The following is a 21,960-nucleotide window of genomic DNA, read 5'->3' on the forward strand; positions in this document are numbered from 1 at the left end:
AAACTTATAAGGGACTGATGTATAAATCAGAAAGTCAGTGCATCAGTTTTGTTATAGCAGATAGAACTTACTAGTGACTCAAAGGTTGTATCTACTTTTGAGGAACCCACCTTTCCAGGATCCAGTTGCCTAGAGTACCAAGGTAGGAATCAGATAGTTGATAGAAGAATATGTAATCAGAGTGAAAGCAGTTGAACAATCTTGTGGAACATTTTGTCCAATTTCTGAAAGGCCTGATGGATTATTCCTGCCTTTCTAAAAAAGCTCATCTGATCAATGGCTAGATGACATGAGTCCATTAAACACAGTCTTTCTCCCTTGAAGAAAACTAGACAGTACACTTCAACTCAGGCTGCCCAACTCAATCTTTTCAACACTCTGCCCATATCACTGACATGATGATTAATTTAGCAAACTGAATTCTTACAGGGCTGCTTTTTTCTTTTATGTATGTGTGTGTGGTGGGTAGATGAGAGTGATTTTCCATTCAATCATCTAAATTCAAAAGTTGGCTGATGTGTTTGTATTTCACTATTATAATGTCCATACTGAATATTCACCATGTTTAGAACCACTGGCGTAATCTCTGCATCTCTGTTAGTGGTTGCCAAAAACAAAAAACAAAAAAAAAACCTCCCAATTTTCACATCCTCTCTGTGTCTCCTGAATAAAAATCTACATTGAAGGAGATGGGACCAAGTGATTTCAAAGGTCCCTTCCAGCTCTATAATTCAAGGATTTTATGCCTGAGATCAGTGTCCTGCTCTTAAAAAAATCAAATGACCACATAAGACAAAGGCCCCCTCATTTGTCCTGGGCACACAGCAAATGGAAATTTGCACTGAAACTGACTGGAGAAATTAGAAAAAGAGCAATGAAATGATGCATCAAGTGTCAAGAGCTTTCTGAGGGGACGAGTTCCTGGTTCAACTGCGTGTCTTACTTAGGTTCCAAGCCAACAATATTTACCTATCTGACAAGCTATTGGGGTGGAGGGTAGAGGGGTAAATTTTGTAACTATCAAAAAGGGTTTTGAAACACTTGGATGAAATGTACCATACAAGGACTAAATATTCTAATTGGCCCTTTTCTGTCTCATTATTTGCCAGTGAAACTAGTCCTGTTGATCTCTCGATAACGGGGGCGTTTAGAAACAGAATTCCACGCTCAGACAAAATCCAGGTATTCACTGTTAACCGTTAGTAAGTGTTGTATGTATGAGAACTGGGGTGTCCTCTTTTCCTTCAACTACAAAGTGTCCCTTTGGAGCTCACGCTTCACTCCCCCACACAAAATGCACTTTGCTAAAATGTTTACTGTGGAGTGGGGTCCTTGTAGAAGGCTGCTGAGGAGGTGAGGGCTGTGTGCAAACACACGGTGGGGAGTCTGGATGGGTTTACAGTAAGCACAACCGCCCCACGGGGACTGGAGCCTTTTACCTCTCACTGGGGGGAGGGAGGGTGGGGAGTGTCTGCCATTGACCGGGTGCTGCAGCCCCAGAAATCAATTCAGCTAATGAGGGCTGCAGCTGGGAACAGAGAGGAGCAAGTGGGAGCTGGCAGGTGACGTTGTAGGCTGTCTGCAGACACAATGGAAGCACAAGAAACAGTGACCACCACGTCCGTCCACTTCACCTTTGGATGCTGCAAACTCGAAACTGGGTAATATGAGCCAGTATTAAAGGCCTAAAGCAGAGGTTTAGATACAGGCTGCTTTCCTGGTTGAATGGAGGTCTTAACTAACTCGTCAGCCCAGGACACAACCAGCACCAGAAATAACAAATAAGGGAAAGAAAGATGATTTTCTGATACTATATGCCCTTGAGAATGTTGAAAAATTCAGCCAGGAAAAGGCAAAGTGTCACACTTAGAGCTACCACTCATCTCTCGTAGAGCAAAGATCAAGAAACCAGGACCCACTGGAGAAATCTTACCCAATGCTGTGCTTTCCTTGCTTGACCTGGCTTTGTGTTGTGTTTCGCTCTGTTTTGTTTTAATTTCAAAAGTCTTTGGTGAGTTTTCAGGGCTGCACGTTGTGAGACGCCAGGTATACAACCCAGTGTGGTAGTTCCTAAGTGCTTCCCCATTCACCAAATGCCCCACGGCTCCCTTCCCCTGAACCACATTTCTGCTACCTGGCTGTCCCTACAGGTGTCTAAATTGTCCAGATTTGACACTAAGATGTAGAACACCAAGATTTCTGAGGAAAGCTAGGAAAGGGCCTAAGGCCTAGAGAATGACATGTTCTGCCCCTGACGGTTGTTTGAAGCTAGGAGCTGGAGGAGGTGTTAGATTTCCTTTCCCTGGAAGAGCCTGGCTTTGGATGGATGAGTTGTCCAACTGTGTCTAAAGTGGAAGCCAAACTAGATGTATTCACACACACACACAAACACACACACATACATCAGTTTAAGTGAGAGATAATTCCTTTATCATAAAATTTCCCATTAGGGTATACAAGTCAGTGGATTTTAGTATATTCACAGATACGTGCAACCATCACCACAGTCAATTTTAGAACTTTCTCATCAACTGAAAGAGAAATCCTCTACCTTGCAGCAGTCACTATCTCTCTGCCCAGCCCAGGCAACAATTAATGTACACTCTGTCGCTGTAGGTCTGCTTATTCTGGACATTTCATACAAACAGAATCACATGTGATACTTTGTGGCTGGCTTCTTTCATTTAGCATACTATCTTCAAGGTTCTTCCATGCTGTAGCATCAATCAGTACTTTATTCTATTTATGGCCAAATAATATCTTATATTGTGGATATACTGGATTTTATTAATTTATTCATCAGTTAATGAACATTTGGGCTGTTTCCAAGTGTTTTTTTTTTTTTTTTTTGCTATTATGAATAATGCTGCTATCAACATTCCTGTATAAGTTTTTCTGTGGCATATATTGTGGTTTCATTTCAGTAATATTGAGGAGTGGAATTGCTCAGTCAGATGATAATTCTATCTGTAACCATTTGAGAAACTGCCAGACTGCTTTCCAAAGTGGTTGCACCATTTTACATTCCCACTAGCAATGTATGAGGTTTCCAACTTCCCCTCACTCTCCCCTACACTCGTTATTACCAGACTTTTTTATTATACCCATACTAGTACGTGTGAAGTGGTATCTCAGCATGGCTTTCGGCAACGTGTGGAGCATCTTTTCATGTGTTTACTGGCTCTTTATATATCTTCTTTGGAGAAATGTCTATGCAGATCCTTTGTCCATTTTTTATATGTCTTCCTATTATTAAATTGTAAGAGTTCTTATATATTTTGGATACAAGCTCCTTACTGCAAATATAATTTGCAAGTGTTTCTTCCACTCTATGGATTACCTTTTCATATCTTGATAGGATCTTTTGACACACAAAAGTTTTTAATATTGAAGACATTCAATTTATCTATCTTTTCTTTTTCTTTCGTTGCTTGTGTCTTGGTGTCATATTTAATGTTCCATTGCCAAATCTGAGATTACAAAGATTGACCTCAGGCTTTCTAAGAGTTTAAAAGTTTATAGCTCTGAAATTTAGAGCTTTGATCTATTCTGAATTAATTTTTATAGTATGTGATGTGAGATAAGGGTCCAACTTCACTCATTTGGATGTGGCTATCCTGTTGTCCCAGCATCATTTGTTGAAAAAAAACTATTCTTTCCCCATTGAATGGCCTTGGCACCCTTACCAGGTTTCTTCTTAAGATCTCTTCCAAGTCTGACACAGACTTTCTTACAGTCTTAACCTTCAAAAGCCATCCCTCCTTTTAATCTTATTTAATATAGCCAGAATTCCTACCTTTCATGAGTGCAGAAATGTCATGTTTAAAGTCAGGTTTTCCCCAAGTCTTCCTGAGAGCCCCCAGGACACACTTAGGTGTCCCATGGTTCTGTCCTAATGGCCATTTGCCTTAAAATGCAGCCACCTCTCTCTCTGGCCCCCAGTGCTTGCCATTTTGTCATGGCTTCTGACTGTTGCCCCTCTCCTTGGATTCCTGGGCCCCAAGCATGGCCACAAGCCTCCCTCTTAATTGCCAGAGCACAGCTAAGAAAATGTAGTAACATCTAACACAATTTTACTGAAGGCCTAGGGTATGATGCAGAAAGAAATTACAACACAGGGGACAATAACATACAGTTGGATGTTGGGGATTGCTGTCCCAGGTTCCACTTTGCTGTCCACGAAGCAACCACTGGATACCTCCCACCTTAGTCCTCTGGGCCAGTATCACCCCAGGGCCAGTATCAGCAGAACTTCCCCAGATAAATGTGTCCTTCACCTGCCCTACATCCACTCTCCTTTTAGCTGAAGGAGAAGAAAATCTTTTCTTTTTCCAAGTTACCATCATTATAATCTTGCAAAGATGTAACTCTGCTCATAGCAAGGATTTTTTAAAATATTATTATGGAGAATAGCTTATGTCCTCTTCATCTTAAATACTCCATCCCAGAAAAAGATCCAGCTTTAACTTTGCAGAACAAAGGAGCTCACAGAACTGTCGTTCCCAAAACAAAAGAGCTGTGTGTACTCAGGTGGGAAGTCAATGTCTACTTCTAGCTGAAACGGAAACTTCTGGCCACACTGAAATCACAGATACTCACCCTCCTATCCCTACTCTTGCCATTAAACAGGCCATCAGGTTCCGGGGTACGATCTCTGGGAACTCTGTTACTGAACCTGGTGTACCACAATAGCTTTTCCTTAGCTCTATTGTTGATTCTTCAATTAGAAATATTCTTAAAGAATTTTTTCTTTTTTTTTTTTTAATGGAGCTACTGGGGACTGAACCCAGCATGCACTCTGCCACTGAGCTATATACCCACCCCAACTCAGTAATTTCTTTAAAAGAGAAGAGTTATGTCTTATTTCCAATTTGGACTTTAAGAAAATATATTCTTACCTCTGATATGCTATCTTTAAGGTTTTTGATCATTTCCCTTATGGCTCTTTTTGGTAAGAAAATGAGACTCACTTAGTAGTTCTAATACTATCCTACTAAAGCAAAAAGGTGACCACATATATCAATAGTCAAATTGATAGAAAACTGAGAAAACCTAAATGCCTTTAACAAGAATCATGTGACTATAAATGACATGCAGACTGTGTGGTTTTTTAATCCAGATAAACTTCTGAGTTATTTAGTCCAATATTATTTGGAAGGGAAATGGAACTAATTTTTTAACAAAACGTTTTACCTGGACTGCTATAAAAATAAATTTGAGGAAAAAAAATCTTGAAAGTAGATAGTTAATGGTAATAATCTCTTAGATCTAAAAAATGCTTTACAGGCAAATTGACTGTTGACAACTCTGTTCTTTTTGCTCCAAAACAAGGATTGATCCTCCTTAATTCTTCATTATAAAAAAATCAGAAAAAAATAGAACTAATTCTTATTCTGAGTAACTTATATTCTTGTGCCCAAAATGCCTTTAATAGAGCATCCAGCATAGGGTAGAAACCTAAACAAGAAATTGGTGATTTAAATAAAGTGGAAATGTGAATGTTCTCAAGTCTGCCTGTGTGTGTGGTTTGTGGACATGAGGCATCTCCTCCCCCGAGCATCTAGCCTGGCTCCTCTACAGAGCAGGCCTTCACCACTTCCTGTGGGGTGGATTTTATGTGAATGATCTTCATTACCCAAACTTTATACAATAATTCTGTAATGTTCAATGAAAATGAAAACTTCTTGGACTGAATATTTTTAATAGCCAGACTGCTTGCAAGATACTCCAGGCTGGCAAGGATTTTGCAGGGATATCTGTGCAGACAGTGTCACTGAGGAATGAACAAGCAGGCAGCAAAGCCTGTGGAGGCAGCAAAGGGTCTCTCCCTGGGATCAGTGGAGATGGAAGCAGGGCAGTTCGGCCTTCTCACTCCTCCTCAGTGACCTCAAAGATCCCCCCATCACGGGAGCTGCATCATAAAATGGCTCCTTCGGCCCTTTTCCTTCCCAGGCTCCTTTGGTTTCCCTAGTCCTGACATTATTTACCTTCAACTGGTATTTCCCGAACCTCGGCTCTGTACTACATGATGGGCACACCCAGAACCAAGTGCAAGCTCACAATATAGTGTTCCTTCAAAATTCTAAGGCCAACGTTCTGCCAAAAAAGCTCTGCTCAAAGGGGCATGAAGCACTGAAAAAACATGGGTTTGTAATCAGTGGTATGACATGGTATTGAAAGCCATGGACACGGATGAGTTTGACTAAAAAGAGTATAGGATGAGAAAGACAGGGCTTCAGAATAAGGCCCCAGAAAGATAGATCCTGAATTCCTGTAATGGCCTACCTTTGGGCTTCCTTCATTTCAAAGAGAATTTACTCTTCTATCTTATTTAAGTTACTATGAGTTTTTGTTTTCTGTTAAGTGCATCCAAACTCAATCCTAACTGGAAAAGTAAGGCAAAAAAAGATTAGTCAAGAATGAAGAAAATTAAGGAGCAGTCGTTGAGGTAGGAAGGAAAACTAAGAGAATGTCACAGAAGCCACGGGGACAAAAGTATCCCATGAAGGAGTGATTGGTCGAAAGTGCCCAAAGCTCCTGAGAGATAGAATACGGTAACACTAAAAAGCATTCCTAACTATCCATTGGACTCAGTGGCCTACAAGTCATGGATGACTTTTGTGAAACTGCACACATTTGTAACCAAGATGGAATTCCATTTGGAGTGGGTTGAGTGATGAGCAGTGAAGAAATGGAGACCACAGTATAGACAAACCTTTTGAGAAACCTGGCTGTGAAGGAGAGGCAAAAGATACAGTGGAGGCCAGAAGGGGATGTGAATGAGGACAAGAAAGGTTATTTCTAAGACAAGAGTGGCTTGAGCCAGTCTTGAGAGGAGTGAGATAACAAGGAGGAGCATCAGTCCTTATCCAGACCAGGTGCTATGGCCCCTCATTACAAACACCTCCTCACAAGCACCCTTAACTTCCTTTCCTGTCTCCCTGGCATCTGGGAGGGGACACCTCATTCCAGAATGAACCCACCGATTCTCATGTCTTCACCTAAACAACCACTGGAGAAAATCACGCAGCTGAGCTGACGGGCTCTGTCTAAGAAGCATTCTTCCCCCTCTGAGATGAGTATTCCATGTCTTCTCTCCTCTCCTCAAATCTCCAGACTCTCTCCCCACCCTCAGTCTGCTAACGGCCTGACTTCAACTTCATTGGAAAATCGAGAGCATTAAAAATGGTTTTTAAAAATTTTTTCCAAACTTTTTGAAGTATTAAATAGTATGTTTTTCACCAACACCTCCTTGTCACAGAGATATGTCTCATTTAGGCAATTCTGGAGATGCGCATTGCCTGAAGGAGGGTTACTGTAAGCAGAAAAGTCAATTTTTTTGTTTTTCACAGTTATTTTATAGTCAATAATCTGGAAAGAAAAGGCTTTGGGTTTGTAAGTTTACAAACTTTTTGAGTTTTATAGATCTTAGCCAGAAGACACGTGGCAACGCGTGTACATGTTTTGGATTTCACAGTGATGGGAGCTGTGAGGGCACGGGGCACGTGCAATGTGAAATTCTCCTGCCCCCATGGCTAACAGCATCCCCATCCTGGCACTTCCCTCCTCAGTTCTGATAATGAATACACAAGGGCCTGAGAAAGGTATGGTTGTCAGGGGCTCAAACCCCTCAGGAATGACAATTTGGGTAATGTCACCAGGTAAATCACTGGGACCAGCTAAGGTGATAGCTGAGGACAAGGAGGATTTTGGATAGACAGCGGAGAAGGGAGTGAGTATCACTGGCAGCCCTGAGACCAAATGCAGCAACAGTGGCTGTAGTTTGTCCTTCCAACCTCCCCCTTCTACATTTCCCCTCCAAAAGAGAGGCCCCCTGGCAACCTGGAAGAGCACTCCCTGAACATCTATGAAGTGGGTCTGGACTCTGGCAGCCAAGGAGGTGGGGACCTGCTCTCCCTTCAAGAAAGAACTTGCTGTTCTGATGCAAGGAGTGCTGGATCTAAGAGCCTCTGGCTGTAGCACCTTTGGGATCTTCGACAGTGTCATGCTCCTCTGGGCAGTCCCCAGCCAACTGCTAAGCATGGTGGGGCTACAAGGGTCTGGCCATCTCTGCCCGAAACAGGTCTCCTCTAAAAGCTGTCTTTGCTCTAAAGCTCCATGTTGGATTGGCGCTGTCTGGTCTGCATGAGCTTTGAATCTCTCCCTGCCTAATTCTTCTTCCCTTCTTCGCCTTCTATAGGTGTCAGATCAGCTCCACCATCTGAAGGCTTCCTCCCCAGTTCCACTCCCTCTCCCTTGATCTTTCACAGGCATTACTCACACTACTCCTCAATACACCTCTTGCACTCTCAACTCTGTCTCAGTGCTTGCTTCCCAAATGACCCAAAATGACACAGATGGTTGAATGATATGAGACCCAGGATGCAAGTGGACAATCCCCTCACCCTATACCAATTCAGGACTAAGCTTTGTTGATTATTCTTTTTCAATGTATGATGTATCCATCCTTATGTCCCATTTTCATTACCTGTTTGAGCCTTCACTACAATTTGCTTTCATATTTATTTACTTAATTGTGCTTAAAATTATTTTTAAAAATAATACAATGTAGAATTCAAACAATACAGAACTAAAGTTATCCTTTTATATTCCAGTCCTAATCCTCAGAGTTAACCATTAACTTGTACATTCTTCCAGACTGACTTATATTTCTGCATATAAACACGATTATACTAAACATTGTTATGCAACCTGCTGGGTATTTTTAACCTAAAAATATTATTTTGGACATATGAACATCTTTCCATTATCAATATATGTAACTCCACTTCATTCTTTTTAATAGCTGTTATCATATTTAGTTAATGAGTCTGTCATGGAAAAACTTGTATTTCTAGGATTTAGCTGCTATAAATAAGGCTGCAGTGAATCTTGTATTTATTTCTGGGAACTGATGCTCCATGTCTGCCCATTTTTTATTGCAGTGTTCACCTTCTTCATACTGATTTGTAAGAGTTCTTTAAATGTTGGTTTTCAGAGTATAGGTAACCTCCTTGGTTAAGTTTATTTCTAGGTATTTTGTTGTTTCTGATGCAATTGAAGTGTTTATGCCAGTTATAAAGTTCTGGTTCTTGAAGTGAAAAAAAAAAAGTGAATGAAGGGCCACAAATGGCAAAATATCCTTCTTTCTTATGGGTGAGTTGTATTCCAGTACATATATATTTGCTGCATCTTCTTTATCTATTCATCTGTTGATGAGCATTTGGGATGCTTCCATGTCTTGGCAATTACAAATAATGTTGCTATTAATAGCAGGGTATATGTACCTTTTTGAATTAATTCTTATTTTGTGGTTGGCTTTATTCCTTTGATAACTATGCAAGTTTAAAAAGCTAAAGCTCTAAATGTTCTCAGAAACAATGAACAGTACATATATGTAAATTTTTTAAAAATATGTGCAGTAAAAACATGTCATAATAGTTTCTGGTGTACAGTATCGATGGACTTGGAGGGCATTGTGCTAAGTGAAATAAGTCAAAGAAAGACAAATACTGTAAGACATCACTTACACGTGGAATCTTAAAAAATACAACTAACTAGTGAATATAACAGAAAAGAAACAGACTAAGAGACGTAGAGAAGGAACTAGTGGTACCAGTGGGGATAGAGAGAGGGGAGGGGCAAGATGGAGGTGGGAGGATTACGAGGTACAAACTATCAGGTATAAAATAAGCTATAGGTATGTGTTGTACAAGATGGGGAATACAGCCAATATTTTATAAAAACTATAAATGGAGTATAACCTTTAAAAATTTGTGAGTCATTATATTGTATGCCTGTAACATGTAATACTGTACATCAACTATACTTCAATTTTAAAAACATGATATTGTAAAATAAAATAAATAAATAAAAAGAAAAAAGTTCTTTAAATGTTTAAGAAATTAGCTCATTTTCTGATATGTGTTACAAATATTTTTCTGTAGTTTGCTGTTTATCTTTTGACATTGCTTGTGGTATGTTTTTTTCTATAAAATTTAAAGTGTATACATAGTCAAATTAATGAGTTTTCTTTGTTACAGATTTTAGGTTTAGAGTTGTGCCTAGAACAACCTTTTCTATACCACTATTATGAAAAATAAATCATCTATGTGTATTTCTAGTACATTTCTAGTTTTCATTTTAAATATTTAAATCTTTTATTTTATGGAATTTATTTCTGTATAAGTGACCTAGTTTTATTTTTTCCCAAAAGGCTGCCAGTAATTCTAATGCCATGTATTAAACAATTCATCTTTCCCCACGAATTTGAAATACCACCTTTACCACACTCTAAATTCCCATGGTAGTTCTTAATTACTATGCTCCCCAGCCCCCTAGGATCCTTGCAAAACCTGTGTTAATCGGCCATATGTGAAAAAACAAATGAGATAAACAGCAGAATGGAAACACTGACCTAAATGTAAGTCAACAGGAGAGTTCTCCAAGGTCCTTATCACTACCTCTAAAGTTGAAAGAAATGGTCCACATCGTCAGTCGGTTCCAGGCAAGCAAGCAAGAGGGCACAGGCCGGGGCAGTCTGGGCTCTTGTTGCCTTCTTAATGTGAAATCCTTCCCATTAGAGTCCTTGGGTTTTATGAAAGCGTGGTAGTTTTTAATGAACGCAGAATTCCAGCAAAGCTTTCACTTCAAAGCCTGTTGCTATTACAGCCGCTGCATTAGTAAAGTAAGTAAGGGGATCAGTTGCACATGAGAACTCTGAGCGTCTTACAGCCTCCCTCAGCAGCAAGACAGCCTATCTGAAGGTGATTGCAGATGGACATGGCCCGGATCTTTGAAGTATGCTCAGTGCAGAATCAATTCAGGAACTCACAGATACTAGTTATCAGCTCGTGTTTATTCACTTCGCAGAGAAGGGTTTAATTAGAGTAATACATATTGGTCAATGCTTTGCTTTTAAACTTTACCTTTGGCCCATCAGCAGATCAATAGGTATTTTAATCTTCTTCTGTTTTAGAACTGGTTTTAAGACTCACAGCAGAGGCCCAGATTTCACAATCATTAATTGCTATTATCAGCCCCTTTCATTTCCTAAACGTCAGCAGTTTCTTAAAATCCTGCTCTCATTCCTCAACTAAGTTATCCCTTCTTGTTCACCACTTGGTTCTGCAGTGTCTTTCAACCAAGTACAGAGTTTGCCAATAATGGGAAGAAAAAGAACGCCCTGTAATTCTCCATTGATTAACCAGTCTATCTGCCTTCATCAACAGTTGCACACAAAACTCTAGAAGTACTCTGGCCACTTCTTGATGGATGCTGTCAAGTACTTCCAAGGCCCCACGTGTGTCTGCCAAAGAGCAGAGGACTCATATTCTTTTTCTCTTTCTTTAAACCAGTACTGAATTATCCTCTTTGGGTGGCCAATTATTCTACATATCACAGTGTAACATCTTTCTTCCCAAATTGTCAGTATTTTCCAGTGTATCAAAGGTTGGGACATCAGGAGAATCTGCCCTTTCCTCACTGCCTAATTCGGGCACATCACTTAATCTCTGTGGATCTAAATATCCTCATCCATAAAATGGGATCATAAGAGAAAATTTTTGGAAATTATGAGATAATACAAATAATGTATTTTGCACAGAGTCTGGATACCATAACACATCCTATTAATGGACTGTTCCTGTTAACAGTGTTGGTATCACTGGTGTTTGTCGACTAAATAAAGGGTTACTAACTGAGTGGACACGAGGACTCTTACTAAATGGTCAACTGTATTCCCACCTGTGAATGCATCTCTTACTCGACTTAGGTAGAAAAGGAATTTGCATGATCCAGCGAACAGTCTTTTTACGTAGTGTACTGCACTATTTCAAGCAAGACTATTTCCATTGGCCACATTATGGAGCCTCCCTTCTTGTACTGCTCTTCGTATACACAATTCCTTTGCTATTTTTATAGAGTTTATTTTATTCTAAACATAAAATTATACATGTTTGTTGTAAAAATATAGAAATCTAGGAAAGTATGATGGAGAAAATAACAATTATAAAGAAAACAAGAATTATTCGTAATTCTACTTCTGGTAGTATTTTGGTTTTTTTTTCTCACATATATACCAGTGTAGCTATATACATTATGCATACATACAGAGACAGATCAAAATCATTCTGCATATAGAAGCAATTCTACTTAAAAACAGGCTTGGTTCTCAAATGTAAATCCATTTGTTCAAAAGTCCTTAGCACAACATCTGTTGTTGTTGGGTAAAGTCAGACCATTTTGTTCTGTTGTGTAGCTTAGTTCACATCCTCAAAAGACTGAGCAGAAAGCCTATAAAAATAACAGCTTCTATATACAGTTTTATGCCCTACCTTTTTGATCAAACACCAAATCATGAGAACTCTGCATGAGAACAATGCAGTAAATATTCTATGAAACTGTGATTCTAAATATTGCATTATCAATTGTTGTAGGACTACAAAATTTACTTGACAATTCCTTATTTTGCTTTTACAGATAACCTTGTGATACATATCACACAGAGAGATCTTAGTGTACATCTCTGGTTATTTCCTTAGGATAGATTCCTAGAAGCTGGATCAGAGGTAATGGAATCAGATAAGAATTATGATATAGATGGCCAAACGCCTTCCTGCACGATTGTACTGATTTACACACTTCCCACTCTGGCACTATCACTGCCACAAAGTTACTATTTTAAAAATCCCCCCGGTCAGGTGGGTGTGAAGATGTATTCCCTCCCACCCACCGTGGTACGTGCTTTCTGGGCTCTGGGGGTCTACACTTCCTTTAGCCCTCGCAGGCACTAGGGCTCCAAGCTCTCTGCAGTAACCCACGGCTGTCCCAGCGCCGCAGACTCATGGCACTGCCTTCTTACCTGTTTGCCGCTCCCCTGGGCTCTGCCGTTTCAGAGCCACACTGACTGGCTTTGCTTACTGTGAGACCACACAGCCGTCTCTTCCGACACCAAGGGCTACAGACTGCCCTGGTCTCTGCTCTGCCACAGACTGGAAAGGGCTGTTTATGTTGCTTCATTGGTTCTGGATGGGAAGATGGTTTCTGAGCCGAGTTTCTCGTGTCCCTACTTCAAATATGCCCCTTTGACACAGTTGGAGGTAAAGTTGTCACAGCAGTGTTTAGTTTCCAAAGACCAACACACACACACACACACACACACACACACACACACACACACACACACTATTTTACTACTTGTCTTCCTACCTAGGGGTAAATAAACATAAATGAAGTGATTACTACAAACTTTTCTCATCTCAAGCAATCATATCTATCTCAATGAGCAGATTATTATAACTCCTTACATAATTATCCAGCACCAGTCAAAGAGATTTCCCAAACAGTATTCAACACAACTGTTTATCTGGGAACAATTGCCTGAGGGACTTTGGGATCAGCACTGAGGATCCCTCACAAGGTGCTAAACACCAAATCACTGCCTTCCTAGATATTCTTTATATACTTCAGAGACTCACACACAAACACACACACCTCAAAACTTCTCACAAAATCCATAAAATACAAACTACATAAAATATAAAAAATATTGCATATTGCCAGGTCTCAAATATTAAAAAGAGAGTCTGGAAAGTAAGAAAAATAGTAATAACGTCATTTCTTAAGAAATAAAAGCCTAATGCTACTTGGAAATTAAAGATATAAGAAAGCAGAGAAATGAAGTGGACTCCAGTTTGCACGGCAAGTATGCGTTCCAAGTATGCTGTGGTTGAGTTCACCAAGGGACAGACAACTGGGGAAAAGAGAGCAGACACAATGACATGACCTCAGAAAGTATTCATTATTTAAGGGGGAAGAGAAAAAGGGGCCAGAAAAGAAGCAGCAGCTATCAAAAAGGTAGGAGAATAACCAAGATCATGCATTTACGTGGAAACTGAATGAAACAGGAGCTTCAAGAAGCAGGGACAAGTCCACAGTTAAACACCGCACAACTCAAGGACAAAAACTGACATAACTGGGATTTATGTGTGGGAGGTGACCTTCCAAAGAGAATAAAAGTTCAAGCTTCTTGAATGACTTCCCTGGGGGTTCCCATTATCTCCTCCTCACCCCACGCCATTTTCTCACAGAATCTGCCATGTGTCCCCCTCCTTCTCTTCCTGTTGTCCCTGCTGAGCAGATAACTGCCCAGAGGGCCCTCCCTCTGGGCACAGATGACGGCAGGAGGTGGACCACAGAGATTCAAGAGTTTCGAGCTAAGCTCTGTCAGGTTCTTCACCTGGAGGATGCCGTGAACTGGAGCTACGGTGGCCACGTCTGGGCCACTTGGAAACTGAGCTGAGAGGGCCTGCCAGCAGAGGGAGGGGAGGGGAAGCAGAATTGCAGACAGCAACAGCGGTGCGAGAGCAGGGAGCCTCAGAAACAGGTGGGAGAACAGGACTCTGCCTCCTCTGGAGTCTGGGCTGCACTTCTCCCCCTGTGGTTCCACGAATTATCCCACTTGCCTTTCAGTGATTTTGAGTGGGATTTGGTGCCTCATAATCAAATTACCGCTACTGGAGACAGGGACTACTCCGTGCCATGTAGCTGTGTGCTAAATATCCTCTCACAGGATGCTCACAAGAGCCCAGCAAAATAGGTGTCATTATGCTCCCTTTCCCTGAGAGGAATCTGAAGTTCATGAGGTTAAATAACGTGCCTAAGGTCACACAGCTGCTGAGTGAGTTCGGTTCTAAATTCTCATACCACTACTCTGGGCCATACACACGACAGAAGCTCAATTACTGCTGATCGAGAAGTCCTCAGAAGTGCGTAGAGGCTCTGTCTGTGCTCTAATTTCTTCCATTATATTAAGTTATAAATGGAAGACGTTAATTTGCATTACCCATGCATCAGCATTTGGTATGCTCCATGAGAGAGGAAGTGTGTCGGAGAGAGACAGAGGCTTCAAAAAAAGAAGTTTGTGTTCTCCCGGTTCATGAAATAAACTACAACTACGATATGAACTTTATCAGAAGTTCTTAGAGATGCGAACAGAAGTATAATCCTTTTCAGTTATTAAAAGAACTGAAAGCTTTTTATGGTGCATGAAAAAGACAAACTCCTCCCTTTCAAATTATTCTACTTTCTAGTACAATTCCTTTAGCTGGGAGGACAACTTCAGACACTTTTTCAAATAACCCCAACCATTTAAAATGTACCTTTAGGAAGTCATGCTGAGAGTATATGGAAAAGAGACAGACATAGTCAGGAGAGGGGGGTGGGGAAGGGGAGAGAAGGAAGAAGAAAAGGTAAGACATTGTTTCTGAAGTAGGAAGAATTTCCCACTTGTTCTGGCCTACTTTAAAATGAGCTGGGTATTTCTATCCACAAAGAACATCTAACATTGTTTAGGTCACTACAACTTAAAAATCTTCTACTTGTTTCCTCCAAACAAATCTTTCCACCTATTTGCCATCCCCATCATACATAAATCAGGGCCACTGACATTAACTAGACACTTTCACTCAAAGTTAGGAGGCTATCTCAGTCAGCTCAGGCTGCTTTAACAAAATACTGTAGATTGAATAGCTTAAACAACATACATTTATCACAGTTCTGGAGGCTGAGAAAACCAAGATCCAGGTGCCATCCAATCCAGTTCTCTGTCTGTTAGCAGACTGTGGCTAGGAAGTAGGCTGGAAGGTAAGGTGAGATTACTTTGCCCACTCTTTCCAGGACTCACTGTATGGGTAGATACAATGATAGCTTTTACTTTTTGAGGAATTCCCATACTATTTTCCATAGTGGCTGCTCCCATTTATACTCCCACCAAACTCAAATGGCTTAAAGACCTAAACTAAGATGAGACACTGTAACTTTCCTAGAAGAAAACATAGTCAAAAACATTTTCTGACAGAAATCTCAGCAATGTTCTTCTAGCAGTCTATCCAGGCAACAGAAATAAAAGCACAAATAAACAAATGGAACGTAATTAAACTTACAAGCTTTTGCAAAGAAAATGAAACTCATAAAACAAAACAACAGCCTATGGACTGGGAGAAAATATTTTCAAATGATGTGACTGACAAGGGTTTAATTTCCAGAATATATAAAGAGCTCATACAACTTAATACGAAAAAAAAAAAAAAAACAATCTAATCCAAAAATGGTCAGAAGATCTAAACAAGCAATTCTTCAATGAAGACATACAAATGGCCAATAGGCACATGAAAAAATGCTCAATATCACTAAATATCAGAGAAACGCAAATCAAAACTATAATGAGGTATCACCTCACACCAGTAAGAATGGCCATCATCAAAAGTCTACAAACAATAAATGCTGGAGAGGGTGTGGAGAAAAGGGAACCCTCCTACACTGTTGGTGGAAATGTACTTTGGTACAACCATCATGGAAAACAGTATGGATATTCCTCAAAAAACTAAAAACAGAGTTACCATATACGATCCAGCAATCCCACTCCTGGGCATATATCCAGAGAGAACTCTAATTTGAAAAGACACATGCACCCAATGTTCACAGCAGCACTATTTACAATAGCCAAGACATGGAAGCAACCTAAAAGTCCATCAACAGATGACTGGATAAAGAAATTGTGGTATATTTATACAATGGAATACTATTAGGCCATAAAAAAGAATAAAATGCCACTTGCAGCAACGTGGATGGACCTGGAGATTGTTATCCTACGTGAAGTAAGCCAGAAAGAGAAAGAAAAATATCATATGATATCACTCAATGTGGAATCTAAAAAAAAAAAAAGGACACAAATGAACTTATAAAATGAATTGTGAGTTCAAGATTTGCAGATATGTAAAATAGATATACAACAAGTTTCTTCTGTATAGCAGTGAACCTATAATGAAAAAGAATATGGAAATGAATATATGCATGTATATGTATGACTAAAACATTATACTGTAAACCAGAAATTGACACAGCACTGGAAACTGACTATACTTCAATTAAATATATATATAAACAAACAAACAAGAAGACTAAAAAAAAGTTTATACACCACACCATGACCAAGTGAGATTTATCCCAGGGATGCAAGGTTGGTTTACCATGTGAAATTCAATCAATGGAACACATCCTATTAATAGAATAAAGGTCAAAAACCAAATGATCACCTCAACAGATGCAGAAAAACCCATTTGACAAAAGCTGATCCTAAAATCCAGAAAGAAATGCAAGGGATACAGACTAGCCAAAACAATCTTGAAAAGAAAAGTAAAGTTGGAGGACTCACAAGTCTTTTTGTCCCAGTTTCAAAACTTAACTTCAGAGCTATGATAATCAAGACAGTGTGGTACTGGCTAAGAATAGACACATATAGATCAATTGAACAGAAATGAGAATCCAGAAATAAACCCTTATACTTACTGTCAAATGATTTTTGAACAGAGTGTCAAGACAACTCAATGGAGAAAGAAGAGTCTTTTAATGAATGGAGCTGGAAAAAAACAAAAAACAAAAAACAAAAAACAAAAAACAAAAAGCAAACAAATGGTGCTGGGACAACTAAGTGTCCATATGGATAAAGTTGAACCCCAACTTCACTCTATAAACAGAAATCATTCACTGACCTAAATATAAGAGCCCAAACTCCAAAACTCTTGGAAGAAAACAGAGAGTAAATCTTTGTAAACTTGGTTTAGGCAATAATTTCTTAGATACGACATCAAAAGAATGTGACAAAAGAAAAAAGTAGGTAAATTAAGCTTAACCAAAATTAAAAATGTTTCTCCTTCAGAAGACTATCAAATAAGTGAAAAACCCATATAATGGGAGAAAATATTTGCAAACCATGTATGTACGGGACTTGTATCCAAATATATAAAGAACTCTTACAACTCAAGAATAAAAAGACAATTTTCATTTCCCTGTTGATCAGAGATGTTAAGCATCTTCTCATGTGTCTGTACGTTTTCTTTGGAAAAATGTCTGTTTAGCTCCTCTGCCTGTTTTTAATCATTTTTTTAATATTAAGTTGTATCAGTTCTTTTTAAGGACAAAAACCACATGATCATCTCAACAGATGCAGAAAAAGCAGTTGATAAAATTCAACACCCATTTATGGTAAAAATTCTCACCAAAGTGGGTAGAGAGGGAGCATATCTCAACATCATAAAAGCTATATATGACAAACCTACAGCTAGCATAGTACTCAACAGTGAAAAACTCAAAAGCTTCCCACTAAAATATGGGACAAGACAAGGATGCCCACTATCACCACTCTTATTCAACATAGTCTTGGAAGTCCTAGCCATAGCAATCAGGCAAGAGAGAGAAATAAAAGGGATCCAAATTGGAAAAGAAGAGGTAAAAGTGTCACTATATGCTGATGACATGTTACTATATATAGAAAACCCTAAAAGGTCCACACAAAAACTACTAGAGCTGATTGAAGAATTCAGCAAGGTAGCAGGTTACAAGATTAACATTCAAAAATCAGTTGCATTTCTTTACACTAACAATGAATCAACAGAAAAAGAAAGTAAAAAACAATCCCTTTTAAAAATAGCACCCAAAGTAATAGAATACCTAGGAATAAATCTAACCAAGGAGGTGAAAGAATTATACACAGAAAACTATAAACCATTGATGAAGGAAATTAAAGAAGACTTTAAAAAATGAAAAGATATCCCATGCTCTTGGATTGGAAGAATCAATATTGTTAAAATGGCCACACTGCCCAAGGCAATCTACAGATTTAATGCAATCCCTATCAAATTACCCAGGACATATTTCACAGAACTAGAACAAATCATAAAATTTATATGGAACCACAAAAGACCTAGAACTGCCAAAGCATTACTGAAGAGAAAGAAAGAGGCTGGAGGAATAACTCTCCCAGACTTCAGACAATACTATAGAGCTACAGTCATCAAGACAGCATGGTATTGGTACACAAACAGACATATGGACCAATGGAACAGAATACAGAGCCCAGAAATGAACCCACAAACTTTTGGTCAACTTATCTTCAACAAAGGAGGCAAAAATATACAATGGAATAAAGACAGTCTCTTCAGTAAATGGTGTTGGGAAAACTGGACAGCATCATGTAAATCAATGAAGCTAGAACACTCCCTTACACCATAGACAAAAATCAACTCAAAATGGATCAAAGACTTAAACATAAGACAAGATACAATAAACCTCCTAGAAGAAAATATAAGCAAAACATTATCTGACATACATCTCAAAAATGGTCTCCTAGAACAGTCTACTCAAGCAATAGAAATAAAAGCAAGAATAAACAAATGGGACCTAATGAAACTTACAAGCTTCTGCACAGCAAAGGAAACCATAAGTAAAACAAAAAGACAACCTACGGAATGGGAGAAAATTTTTGCAAATGAAACCAACAAAGGCTTGATCTCCAGAATATATAAGCAGCTCATAAGACTTAAGATATAAGACATAAGATAAAAGACATAAGACATAAGAAACAACCAAACAACCCAATCCAAAAATGGGCAAAAGACCTAAACAAGCAATTCTCCAATGAAGACATACAAATTATCAATAGGCACATGAAAAAATGCTCAATATCACTAATTATCAGAGAAATGCAAATCAAAACTACAGTGAGGTATCACCTCACAACAGTCAGAATGGCCATCATTCAAAAGTCCACAAATGACAAATGCTGGAGAGGCTGTGGAGAAAGGGGAACCCTCCTACACTGCTGGTGGAAATGCAGTTTGGTGCAGCCACTGTGGAAAACAGTATGGACATTCCTCAGAAGACTAGGAATAGACTTACCCTATGACCCAGGAATCCTGCTCCTGGGCATATATCCAGAAGGAACCCTATTTCAGGATGACACCTGCACCCCAATGTTCATAGCAGCACTGTTTACAATAGCCAAGACATAGAGACAGACTAAATGTCCATCAACAGATGACTGGATAAAGAAGAGGTGGTATATTTATACAATGGAATACTATTCAGCCATAAAACTTGACAACATAACGCCATTTGCAGCAACATGGATGCTCCTGGAGAATGTCATTCTAAGTGAAGTAAGCCAGAAAGAGAAAGAAAAATACCATACAAGATCACTCATATGTGGAATCTAAAAACACACAAACAAAGCATAAATACAAAACAGAAACAGACTCAGACATAGAATACAAACTTGTGGTTGCCAAGGGGGAGGAGGGTGGGAAGGGATAGACTGGGATTTCAAAATTGTAGAATAGATAAACAAGATTATACTGTATAGCACAGGGAAATATACACAAGATCTTATGGTAGCTCACAGAAAAAAAAATGTGACAATGAATATATATATATATGTTCATGTATAGCTGAAAAATTATGCTCTATACTGGAATTTGACACAACATTGTAAAATGATTATAAACCAATAAAAAATGTTTTAAAAAAAAGTTGTAGAAGTTCTTTTTATATATTAATTATTAACCCTTATCAGATATATAAGTTACAAATATCTTCTCTCATTCAGTAGATTGGCTTTTCATTTTGTTGACGGTTTTCTTCACTGTGCAAAAAGCTGTTTAGTTTGATGTAGTCCCATTTGTTTATATTTGCTTTTGTTGCCACTGCATGAGGAGACAGGTCCAAAAAATACTGCTAAGGCCAATGTTAAGAAGTGAACTGCCTGTGATTTCTTCTAGGAGTTTTACGGTTTAAGCTCTTACATTCAAGTCTTTAATCCATTTTGAATTTATTTTTGTATATGGTGTAAGACAGTGGTCCAATTTCATTTCTTTGCAGGTTCAGTTTTCACAACATCATATGTTGAAGGGACAGCCTTTTCCCAATTGTATATTCTTGCCTCCTTTGTCATAGAGTAATTGCCAATACATGCATGGGTTTATTGGGCTCTCTATTGTATCCCATTGATCTGTGCATCTGTTAATATCAAAAGGACGAAAAATAACAAGTGTTGGCGAGAATGTGGAGAAAAGGAAACCCTCATGCACTGCTGGCGGGAATGTAAGTTGATGCAGCCACTACGGAAAATAGTATGAAGGTTCCTCAAAAACTTAAAAATACAACTATCATGATCCAATAATTCCACCCCTAGGTCTTGATCTGAAGAAAATGAAAACACTAACTCAAAAAGATATATGGACTTCTATGTTCATTGCACAATAATGTATAGTAGTCAGTATATGGAAACAACCTAAGTGTTCATCAATGCATGAACAGATAAAGAGGATGTGATGTGGACACACGGAACAATGGAGTATTATTTAGCCATGACAAAGAATTAAATCTTGCGATTTGCAACAACACAGATGAACCTAGAGGATATTGTGTTAAGTGAAATAAGCCAGACATAGAAAGGCAATTACTTTATGATTTCACTTATATGTGGAACCAAAAAAAACAAAACAAATGAACAAACAAAGCAAAACAGACTTATAGATAGAGAAACAAACTGGTGGTTGCCAAAGGGGAGCAGAGTTGGGGGATGAACTAGGTGAAGGGCATTAAGAGGTACAAACTTTCAGTTATGAATTAAGTAAATAATGGGGATGTGATTTACTGCACAGAGAATACAGTCAATAATATTGCAATAACTTTGCATAGTGACAGATGGTAACTAGACTTATCGGGATGGCCGTTTCAAAATGTATATAAATATTGAATCACTGGGATACACCTGAAATTATTATGGTACTGTATGTCAATTGTACTTCAATTAAAAAAAAAGACTAAAGAGTTGAATAGACCAATTAAAAAACAAGCATAGGATTGAATAGACACTTCTCCAAAGAAGATACACAAATGGCAAATAAACACAGGCAAAGACGCTCAACACGCTCAATTAGTCATGAGCAAAATGCAAATCAAGACCACAATGAAACACCACTTCACACCCACCATGATGTCTATCATCAAAATGATGAAAAATAACAAATTCTGGCCGAGATGTGGAGAAACTGGAACCCTGACACATTGCTGGTATGAATGATGTAGTCACTTTGGAAGACAGTCTGAAAATCCCTCAAA

At 38.9% G+C, this 21,960-nt stretch overlaps 1 protein-coding gene across 1 annotated transcript in view; it reads right to left on the minus strand.

Annotated features, from left to right (window-relative positions):
• CCDC171 (coiled-coil domain containing 171) overlaps positions 1-21,960 on the minus strand; it is a 319,953-nt gene that overhangs the window by 21,556 nt on the left and 276,437 nt on the right. The gene's annotated exons all lie outside the window — the stretch shown is intronic.

The sequence above is a fragment of the Camelus dromedarius genome, chromosome 10 (genome assembly GCF_036321535.1).
Source record: "Camelus dromedarius isolate mCamDro1 chromosome 10, mCamDro1.pat, whole genome shotgun sequence".
Taxonomy (NCBI): Eukaryota; Metazoa; Chordata; class Mammalia; order Artiodactyla; family Camelidae; genus Camelus; species Camelus dromedarius.